Below are 10,943 nucleotides of genomic sequence, written 5' to 3' on the forward strand. Positions count from 1 at the left end.
GATCCCCAACTATTAGTGGTATTTCGCTAGTTAAGCTTGGTCGGGGGTACTTGGGTATTTGCTCTTTTGTTGTTCTTTACACCTACGTGTATACCGTGTGCAATGTCCTGTGTATGGTCACCCGTCAGTATCCACCTGTGTTCAGGACCCCTGGAGAAACCAAAATCCTTGGATGCTCAAGCCCCCCCTTACATAAAATGGCCTAGGGGCGCTGGAGGGAGCTGCTGCCACCCACAGCTCTGCTGCGCCCACCGCACCCCTCCCCCCATCCCCCCACCCCCACTCCACACTCCACGCCTCTGATGGTCCCTGAGCACCCTGGCCCCGCACATGCCTCGAGGCCAAGTCAAGGTGTGAGATGCACAATGTGAAACCTAGACCCCAGCTTTCGCACCAGGATGCACAGGGCTGCACTTTTTGTAGCAAACTGGTAGGTAGTCTAGTGGTTATGCCCTGTGCTACCATCCTGAGGATCTGGACTCCGTTCCTGCCTTGCTCTTTGGACCACATTGTCAAATCACACGGAAACTATGTTCCAATTTCCTGTCAACAATCTTGGCAGTTTATGAAAAGCCCAGAAAACTGTGAAAAGAAAACCTAGTGACATTGGGTTGGAATACTGTAAAAAACACATAGAAGATTTTAAACAGTTTGAACCTCATGACTTTTATTTGAAAAACACTACCTGGGAGATGTAGGACTATGGGACCCTTCACTTACAAAAACCAGGACTATCAGACAAAACCTTTTTGTTGCAGTGCTTGCCCATTTTCTTCGTAATTTTTTTCTGCCTGCAAAAGTCATTTCCGGAATGTCTATGGTGAAGACTGTGAAAATAGGATTCTCCCTAATTGCCCCTACTGTACCTTCAATGTAGACAAAAAGACTTTGGAAACACACATTAAAATATTTCATGCTCCAGGGACTTCCCTGGTGGCGCAGTGGTTAAGAATCTGCCTGCCAATGCAGAGGACACAGTTTCGAGCCCTGGTCTGGGACGATCCCACATGCTGTGAAGCAACTAAGCCTGTAAGCCACAACTATTGAGCCCACGTGCCACAACTACTGAAGCTGGCGCCTAGAGCCCATGTTCCGCAACAAGAGAAGCCACCGCAATGAGAAGCCCACGCACCACAACGAAGAGTAGCCCGTGCTTGCTGCAACTAGAGAAAGTCTGCACGTAGCAGCAAAAACCAAATGCAGCCAATAAATAAATAAATATTTCACGTTCCAAGTGCCAGCGCACCAAGTAGCAGCCTCAGCACTTTGAAAGATAAAAGCAAAAGTGATGGCCTTGCACCTGAGCAGCCTGACGGTGTAGAGCGCATTGTGTATTACTATAAGAAGTGCACTTACTGAGATTCTCTTTATGAAATCATTAGGAAGCACGTTTACAGGGAACAGTTTCAGCATGTGGTAGCACCTTACATAGATAGCAAAGGCAGGAGAAAAATCACTCAATGGTGCAGTCAACTTAGGCGCAAATGCCCGGGAAGAAAGTAGTATGCAAACTATGCCTTTTCATGCCAAAGTCCTACGAAGCTTTGGTGCAACATGTCATTGACGACCACAGATGCATAGGCTATCAGGTCGCTGCCGTGATTGGGCACACAAATATGTGGTTCCCTGATCCAAACCCTTGATGCGAATTGCTCCCAACCCTCACGAGGAGAAGGGCACCGAACTCCAATCAAGAATGGGTTCCCTCACTTCGGGGCTTCCCTGATGGCTCAATGGTTAAGAATCTGCCTGCCTGGAAATAGAGACACAGAAGTAGAGAACAAACATATGGACACCAAGTGGGGAAAGCAGGGGCTGGGTGCAGGAGGATGAAGTGGGAGATTGGGATTGCCATATATACATTACTAATAAGAAAAAAAATTAAATTGTATGCTTTAAATGTATGCTGTTTATTGTATGTCAATTGTATCTCAATAAAAGTTCTTAAAGAAAAAAAAAAAAAGAATCCATCTGCCAATGCTGGGAATACGGGTTCCATCCCTGGTCTGGGATGATCCCACGTGCCTCGGAGCAACAAATCCAGTGCGCCACAACTAGAGAGCCTGTGCTCTAGAGCCCAGAAGCCACACCTATTGAGCCCGTGTGCCATACTTACTGAAGCCTGCACACCTGGAGCCCGTGCTCTGCCACTAGAGAAGCCACCATAGTGAGAAGCCCGAGCATCACTGCATCAAAGAGTAGCCCCCACTCCCTGCAAATAGAGAAAGCCTGTGTACAGCAAAGAAGACCAATGCAGCCAATAAATTAATTAATTAATTTTTAAAAATTAGTTTCCTCGCTTATGGAAACATCCTGTCTTTGCCATCACAGCAGATGGTGAATCGACTCTCAATACCAAAGCCTAACTTAAATTCTACAGGAGTCGGTATGATGTTCGATGTTCACCTACAGCAGAACAACCATGAAGTCAAATCTGTCAGCCAGGGCTATGGCGTTGGTCAGCCAGTGAGCCTGGGTCTAGGTGGCAACGCACCAGTGTCCATCCCTCAATGGTCTCGGTCTGTGAAGTAGTTACTTCCAAGTGGAAATGGAAGATCTTATGGACTTGGGTCGGAGCTGAGGACCCAGGCACCAGCAAGGTACATACTGAAGTCTCCAAACACTTCGTCTCTCTCACAGGGCCATTTAAAGTCTCCTTCCCTCTCCCAGTCACAGGCATCCAGAGTATTAGGTTGGTCCAGCTCCAAACACACTGCAGCTGCCACTGGCCCTCCCCGACCCAACGCTTCCTCAACTCAGAAGAGGAAAATATGTACAATCCGTAATGAGCCTTTTCCTGAAAATGTCTACAGGGTGCCCTTCGAAAAAGAACAGGATGCTGAGGAAGTCCCAGAAGTAGCCAACAGCATTATGAAAATGCACAATTTTACTAGCAAATGCCTCCACTGTAATCACTATTTGCCTACAGACATTCTGCTCAACTGTATGTTTGTTTGTGGGTTTGTTTTTTTAATTAATTAATTTATTTATTGGCTGCATTGGGTCTTCGTTGCTGCGCACGGGCTTTCCCCAGTTGCGGCAAGCGGAGGCGACTCTTCATTGCAGTGCTCGGGCTTCTCATTGTGGTGGCTTCCCTTGTTGTGGAGCAAGGTCTCTAGGCATGTGGGCTTCAGTAGTTGTGGCACACAGGCTCAGTAGCTGTGGCACACAGGCCTTGTTGTTCCTCGGCATGTGGGATCTTCCCGGCCCAGGGATCAAACCTGTGTCCCCTGCACTGACAGGCGGATTCTTAACCACTGCACCACCAGGGAAGTCCCAACCATATGCTAATTCGTGGTCTATCTTGTCCATATTGCCGTTCAGTGCTCAGCGATGTGGACAAGATGGCGGCACACATGCGGATGGGTCACACTGGCGAAGAGATGGGACCTCGAACAGATTCTGCCCTGAAATTTGATCTGACATTGCAACAGGGTAGTCCATCTCCTTGTAACCACAAGCAATCTGAGGGATGCCCCGCTGAATCTGTTGCTTACAATGCCCCAAATAACCCTCCGTTTCCTCCAAAGCCACAGCCAAAAGTTTCAGAAAAGGCAGCTATCCCTGTTAAAAGTTCACCTCAAGCTGCAGTGCATTATAAGAGATGTTGGGGGACTTCCCTGATGGCGCAGTGGTTAAGAATCCACCTGCCAAGGCAGGGGACACGGGTTTGATCCCTGGTCTGGGAAGATCCCACGTGCCTCAGAGCAACTAACCCCATGTGCCACAACTCCTGAGCCCACAGGCCACAACTACTGGAGCCTAGAACCTGGTCCGATGAGTATTCCCAGAGTGAAGATGCAAGGAGCAGTCAGCCCGCTGCCCAGAGAAGGCTACCATGCAAGGTGACAGAGAGCGGTTGAAATGGAAGAATAGTTCCTATGGAAAAGTTGAAGGGTTTTGGTCCAAGGACCAGTCATAGTGGAAGAATGCAACTCAAAATGATGACAGCTTATCCAGCCCACAGACTGAGTAGCAGAATAGCACAGTTGGCAGTGAGGATGGGGAGCAGTTTGATAACATGACTGATGGATAGCTGAGCCGGAGTTAAATTGCATGGCAGCTTGACAGGAATCAAACTCAGCAGCCAGCAGGCTTAAGGGCCAGGTTCTCTGGCATTGGTGACAAAGGCTGCAGCCTGGATCTCTGCTCTCCTTTTAATATGACTGCAAAGCTGTATTCTAACTGGTACTGCCTTTTGAGTGCTGGGTCCTCAGGCTGTGAGGACATGTGGCCACTTCGATCCCAGTGGTTATTTCTAAGTCACACACGGTTGGCTGATCTTGCTTTAGGATATGCTGTGACAGACACAGTAACTAAATGTGAAACACCAGTAAGCTGGCGACTCGTGAACGCACATGAGAAAAGCAGAGGTTTATTTTACCTGCCTTCTCAACATTTCTTTCCCTCTGTAACATGTTTGGTTGGATGTCCTTGAGAAGCGTTCTCCTGATTTGAATGGTAGTATAGGGCCAACATACAAGCTACCAGTCCAATGTGTATAGTAGACTTTGGGGAAATTGATTTTCTTTTCATGTATTCATTCTGAGTAGTTGAAATGTATATTTGTACAGTCTTTTAGACCCATTCAGGTGATGCTTATGATACTGTTATTGTGTACCCATCATAGATTTGTTTCATTTTTTAGTGTTGCCTTTGCTGTGTTAATAAGCGCTGTATCTAGTCAGCCTAGCAAAAGCCTGAAACTAAGCCAGTGTGGACTTCGGGACAGACTTAGTTTTTTGCATACAACCTTTACAGTCTCGCAACAGAGGCCAGCCGTATAAGAGATATATCTGGACTCTTATATTATAGAATTTTTCTTGTTCTGAGTATTCTTGACATGACAGCTGACAAAACAAAAACTGGTATTTCAGATGTCTTCTGAAATCTTTTAAGCTAAAATCACATGCAAGAATTGACTTTGCAGCTACTAATTTTTTTAATTAATTAATTTATTTTACATTTGGCTGTGTTGGGTCTTCGTTGCTGAGCACGGGCTATCTCTAGTTGTGGTGAATGGGGGCTACTCTTTTTTGTGATGCACAGGCTTCTCATTGCGGTGGTTTCTCTTGCTGTGGAGCACGGGCTCTAGGTCCGTGGGCTTTAGCAGTTGTGGCACATGGGTTCAGTAGTTGTGGCTCACAGGCTCTAGAGCCCAGGCTCAGTAATTGTGATGCACGGGCTTAGTTGCTCTGCGGCATGTGGGATCCTCCTGGACCGGGGATCGAACTCGTGTCCCCTGCATTGACAGGTGGATTCTTAACCACTGCACCACCAGGGAAGTCCCACAGCTACTAATTTGGCACCTTTCAGATCTGTATGAAAGTGTGTTGTATTTAAGCAGCAAACCAACAAATGCTGCCTTCTGGATATTTAGTTTTATCTTGAGTTCAATACCACCTGGGTGCAGTCATTTATAGCATCTGACACATGACACCGTGTTGTAGTGTGTATAATTCTGTGATCTTTGTTTCCCTCTGTGTGCTTTTTAAGCATCTAAATAAATTGCTGTATTGTGCTTTAAAAAATGGTGTAGTATTTGCAACTAACCTACACACCTCCTCCCGTATACTTTCAATCATCTCTAGGTTACGTATAATACCTAACACACTGGAAGTGCTATGGAAATAGTTGCTGACATGCAGCAAATTGAAGTTTAGCTTTTTGGAACTTCCTGGAATTTTTTTCTGGATACTTTTGATCCTCCATTGGTCGAATCCATGGAGACAGAACCCACGATCCAGAGAGCTGCCTATACATGGAAGTGTTTGTTAACGAGAAGATTCCGGTGGCATTTGGGGTCAGGCTGTGTGTAAATTGCATGCATACACAGGTTCCTACACAGCCCTTCACATGCACACACACACGTGTGCACTGGCACTCACACAGGCGCAGTTCAGCAGGGCTGCTGTCGGGGCCCGGGGAGTACCGCAGGCACTGCTGTTCCAGGCCTGCAGGCGGCCCACTGCCTCCTAAGGATGTCTCAGGCCTCCCAGGCCTGGTCCCTTTCGCATCTCGAATCTTTAGGCAGGGCTCCCTGAGAGGGGAGTGAGGCCCCTGGGTGGGGCCTGGGCCAGCCCTCTGCAGTCACGAGCTATGTGACCCTACGAAACGGGGTGGAAAGGGCAGGCCCTGTGTGTCCACAGGCAGGAGACACAGTGAGACACAGAGAGGGTTCAGACACATAGAATGACAGTCCAGCTGCCGGACATGTGGCCAGATCACCTCCCAGCTCCCAGGAGGCTGGACCCAGAGACAAGTCTGGAGAATGAAGCCACCTGTTAGCATTGGATCCTGCCTGCCAGTGTTCCCAGGAACACCTGGGTTTGCCTGACTCCACGGCAGCCAGCCTCCCAGACAGCCACCGGAGATCTTGCCTCCTGGGATCTGTGCCCTTGCAGGGTTCCCTCCACGTTGCAGCACAGTGACTCTATATGACCGGAAGAACGTGGCAGAGGTGACAGTGTATGACTTCCCAGGCATTACTGCTGCTGTCTCGCGCTTGGGCTGCTTGCTCCCGGGGGAGCCGGCTGCCCTGTTGTGAGGCGACCCAAGCAGCCCCATGGAGAGGTCCTCGTGCCCCTATGCCAACAGCCGTGGGAGTGAACCATCTTGAAGCCTCATCGTCCGGCCTCAGTTAAACCTTCAGATGAGACTGCAGCTCTGCTGACTGCTTTACTCCAACATCGTGAGAGGCCTTGAGCCGGAAACATCCAGCTGAGCTTCTCCCATGCTCCCCATGCAGAACTACCATGTGAGATTATAAGCACTCCTCTCTACTTTCAGCCTCTATGTCTTGGGGGTGGTCTGCTAGGCAACAGTAGATGACTAATACCGACACCCTTTCCGTTGACTGAACACTCACTACCTGTAGAATGTTTACATCCTGCAGTAGTTTCATCATCACAGAAATCCTGGAGGCGGACGTCATGGTCCCCATGTCAAAGATGAAGAGACCGAGGTTCAGAGAGGAGCAGTGACTTGTCAAAGTCTGTGCCCCTGGCAGAGGCACAGAGCCACACTTCAAACCCAGATGCGTCAGCTTGAAAACCTCTTCCCTTTAGGCTCTGCCCCTTCCCTCCTCACTTGCGTTGGAAGCAAAGGGTGCGGTCCATCTGCCGAGGTCAGTCCTGGATGTCAGGCCCAGGTTTCTGTTGGGACATTTCAGTTGCACAGAGAATTCTTTAGAGTAACAACCACTACCAGAACAAGTAGAATTTTTTCTGTTTCCCAGTGCTGCCGTAAGCAACTGCTGCAAACTTAGAGGCTTAAAAACACAGAAATGCACTCTCTCAGAGTTCTGGAGGGCAGAGTCTGAAATCAAGGTGTCAGCAGGGCTGTGCTCGCTCTGAAGGCTCTGGGGGGAGGGTTCTTCCAGCCTCTTCTAGCTTCTGGGGCTCCAGGTGTTCCTGGGCTTGTGGCCACGTCCCTCCAGCCTCTGCCTCCATCTTCACATGCCCTCCTCCTCCATGTCTCTGGCTTCTCCTCTTATGTCTCTTGGTCATTGGATTCAGGGCCCACCCTAAACCACGATGATCTCATCTTGGTGCTTACCTTAGTTTCATCTGCAAAGGCCCTTATTCCAAATGAGGTCAAATTTGGAATCTAAAAAATGATACAAATAAACTTATTTATAAAACAGAAATAGACTCATGGACATAGAAGACAAAAGGGAAAAAAGGGGGAGAGATAAATTGGGAATTTGGGATTAACAGATACACAACTATTATATATAAAATAAACAACAAAGACCTACTGTATAGCACAGGGAACTATATTCAATATCTTATAATAATCTATAATGGAAAAGAATCTGAAAAAGTGTGTGTGTGTGTATTACTTTGCTGTATACCTGAATCATTGTAAATCAGCTATACTTCAATCTGAAAACAAACAATAAGGTTCCAAGAGGACATGACTTTTGGGGGAACATTATTCAACCTACTACACAACTTTTTGGTGTTTTGTTATTCATAAAATGCCAGCGCTTCTCAGTGAACCTGCAAGGTATGTTCTAGTATTATTTGACACTGGTGTTTGTAAGATAGCTCAGCTTGGCTTTGGGACTGGCACCCAGCAGGTGGTGAAGTCAGGCTTCTTGCCCCAGGCATGTGACCCCATGTCCACACAGGTGAGTCCAGGCATATGTCCTGACGGGGTCCTGGCCTTCCTTGGACCTGCAAGAGCTCGCACGGCAGGTGGCTGCTGGGGGGCCTCTCCAGGTGGGCTCTCAGGCCATCAGAACCTGGTAATGATTGGGGAGCTCTCCTCACAGAGTTCCCTAATGGTCCATTAAAAGCAAGTTGGGACCTCATGATTACAGGGAAAGTTCAACGGGCTTCCTCTTTGAAATACACAAAGGCTGCTCAGGTAATGGGCTTGAGCTGCAGCTTTTGAAGTGGCAGTCCTCCCGGGGAACATCTGGCAGGCTGGGCCGCCCGCACTACAAACACGTTGGGCACAGCTGGCCCTCAAAGGCTGCCCGGGCCCAACACCGGGGCCAGGTTCTGCTTTTTTCTTTGGTTTTGACTCGCCCCAAACTCTGGGCTGTTCACTTGTACCTTGCTTTGGTGGGTGGGTGGGTGAGGAGGAGGCGGGCCTTTCTTTTAATTTTTCCCTGAGCTGAACTTCAGAGAATATTAACACCAAAGAATCAGGGTTGCCTCATTAATTCAGGATTAGTGCCGAGCCAGGCGATTGTTTTGGATTCTCACAACGGCAAAAAAAAACTCACACAGTTGAGACCAGAAAACCGCCCAGATCAGAGCCTCATTGCAGGAGTCTAGGCAATATTTTAGGGATCAGCAACCCTCCCGTTTTCTAATCATCCATGCCTTTAACAAATACTTATTAAGCACCTACTATGTGCCAACTGATGGAGAACAGCAAGTGCAAAGGCCCTGGGGTAGAGAGAGCTTGGAGCATGGCAGAACCAGCCAGAAAGGCAGTGTGGCTGCAGGGTGGTGAACAAGGGGGTGCAAGCAGGACAGGGGGCCCACGGCAGGGCCTGATCCCCTAGGGCATGTGGGTCTTAGTTGTATACCACTGGAGTTTGGGGCACCAGAGGAGTGACTAAAGTTTTAAGCGCATTACCTATGAGTGTCTGGTTTCTCAGATGGCTTTCCTGGAAAGCACTATTGGACAGGGAGCTCCAAGTGGGGGCCATGCCTGACTCTTGTTCCCAACCTCCCCAGCGCGCAGCCCTGGGCCTGGCACACAGCGGGGCCTTGGCGCTTATCAGCTTACCAGATTAACCAGGTCCACGGCAAGGGAGCAAGGCGCCAACAGACTCAGGAGTGTTCTCCAAGGTTGTTAGAGGAAGAGGATGTGGCTGGTTTGGAGAAGACACAGCCCCTCCTTGGGAGGATGCCCTGGACCCCTCCATGGCAATGCAGCCAGCATCTCCTCTCAGCCCTGGCTGGTATAGACATGCCCTCGGCTGCCACCGAGATCAGAATGGCGCAGGGTCGTTGGAGGGAATGGAGCCTGATGTAGAGGGGCTGAAGCATCCCTGTCATCCTCCCGTCTCTTCCTTCAGCCTCCCTGCCTCATCCAGTCTCCTGGGCTTCCCAGACCCTCATGCAGAGGCTGAGAAGGCACCCAGCAAGTGTTAGGTCCGACAGAGGCATGAGTGTATAAATGAGTGAATGAGTGAATGCTGGTCCACGGAGGAAAGTCGTCCGTCTTCCCTGGCCCTGGAATACCTTCCCCGCCGTCCTTCCAAATCCCTCCTTGGCTTCCGGCCCTCCTGGGCAGGAAGGGACAGCGGCTGGGAGATGTGTTGCCCACTTGGACGGGGGAGGGGGTCACGTGATGAGTCTCCTACATCCGTATCCCAGAATGGGCTGGCAGGACTTCCCAGAAATCCTGATGCTTTCTTCTTTTTTCCATCTCTGAAATGTTTTCTGGCTCCAAAAGTTTGCTGTGGACATTTTAGAAATAACTGAGGATAAAGGTGCACACACACACACACACACACACACAATGCCAGCTATGATCCCCCCATCCAGAGATGGTCAGCACGAGCCTTTGGGCGTCTGTCCTTCCAGCATCTCTATGCACAATCACATCCATCTATATTTTCCAAACACCTTTCTGTTCAAACCATCGCTGACCTCTTCTTTTCACTTAATGTCTGGAGAACACCTTTTTGCATCATTTTGATGTCACAGAATGTCAACTCGGCGTCATTCCCTGTCCCCTACAGGTGGGTGCTGAGGTTGTTTGCTTCTCTGAGTGTGACAATTTTTCTGATTGTGGAAAGTACAGGTGATGCAAGACTGACAATTTCAACCAGTTTAAAGCACATGACCCTGAGGAACTAAGTCCATTCACAATGTTGTGGGGCCACTACCTCTACCTAATTCCAGAACATTCTCATCACCCCAAGGAATCAATAACCCTGTACTCGTGAGTAGTCACGCGCCCACCCCAGCTCAGCCCCTGGCAGCCACCCGTCTGCTCTCTGCCTCTATAAATGACCTGTTCCGGATGTTTCATAGAGATGGAATCCTACACCATGTGGCCTTTTGTGTCTGACTTCTCCACATAGCGGAATATTTTCAAGGTCCATCCACGCTTAGCCTGTGTCAGGACTTCACTCCTTTTGATGGCTAAGTAGTATTCCATCACACGGATGGACCAGATTTTATTCCTCCGTCCATTATTTGGGCACTTGGGCTCTTTCTCGCTTTGATTACCGTGGATAGGGCTGGACGAACATCTGTGTGTAGGTTTTCGTGCAGACATGGTTTTCGTTTCTTTTCTTGTTTTCATTTCGTGTTCCCAGGAGTGGAATCGCTGGGTCATGTGGCAATTCCACCTTTAACTCACTGAGGAACTGCCAGCCTGTTCTCCACAGTGGCTGCCCCGCTGGACATTCTCTCCAGCAAAAGTGCAACAATTTCGGTGTGCCGATCAGGCCGTCGGGCTACCTGCCT

At 49.0% G+C, this 10,943-nt stretch overlaps 1 pseudogene; it reads left to right on the forward strand.

The window, feature by feature from the left end:
• The first annotated feature begins 530 nt into the window (after positions 1–530).
• Positions 531–6,547, forward strand: LOC130848790 (activity-dependent neuroprotector homeobox protein-like; annotated as a pseudogene).
• The last annotated feature ends 4,396 nt before the right edge of the window (positions 6,548–10,943 follow it).

This window comes from Hippopotamus amphibius, chromosome 3, assembly GCF_030028045.1.
Source record: "Hippopotamus amphibius kiboko isolate mHipAmp2 chromosome 3, mHipAmp2.hap2, whole genome shotgun sequence".
NCBI classification, from domain to species: Eukaryota; Metazoa; Chordata; class Mammalia; order Artiodactyla; family Hippopotamidae; genus Hippopotamus; species Hippopotamus amphibius.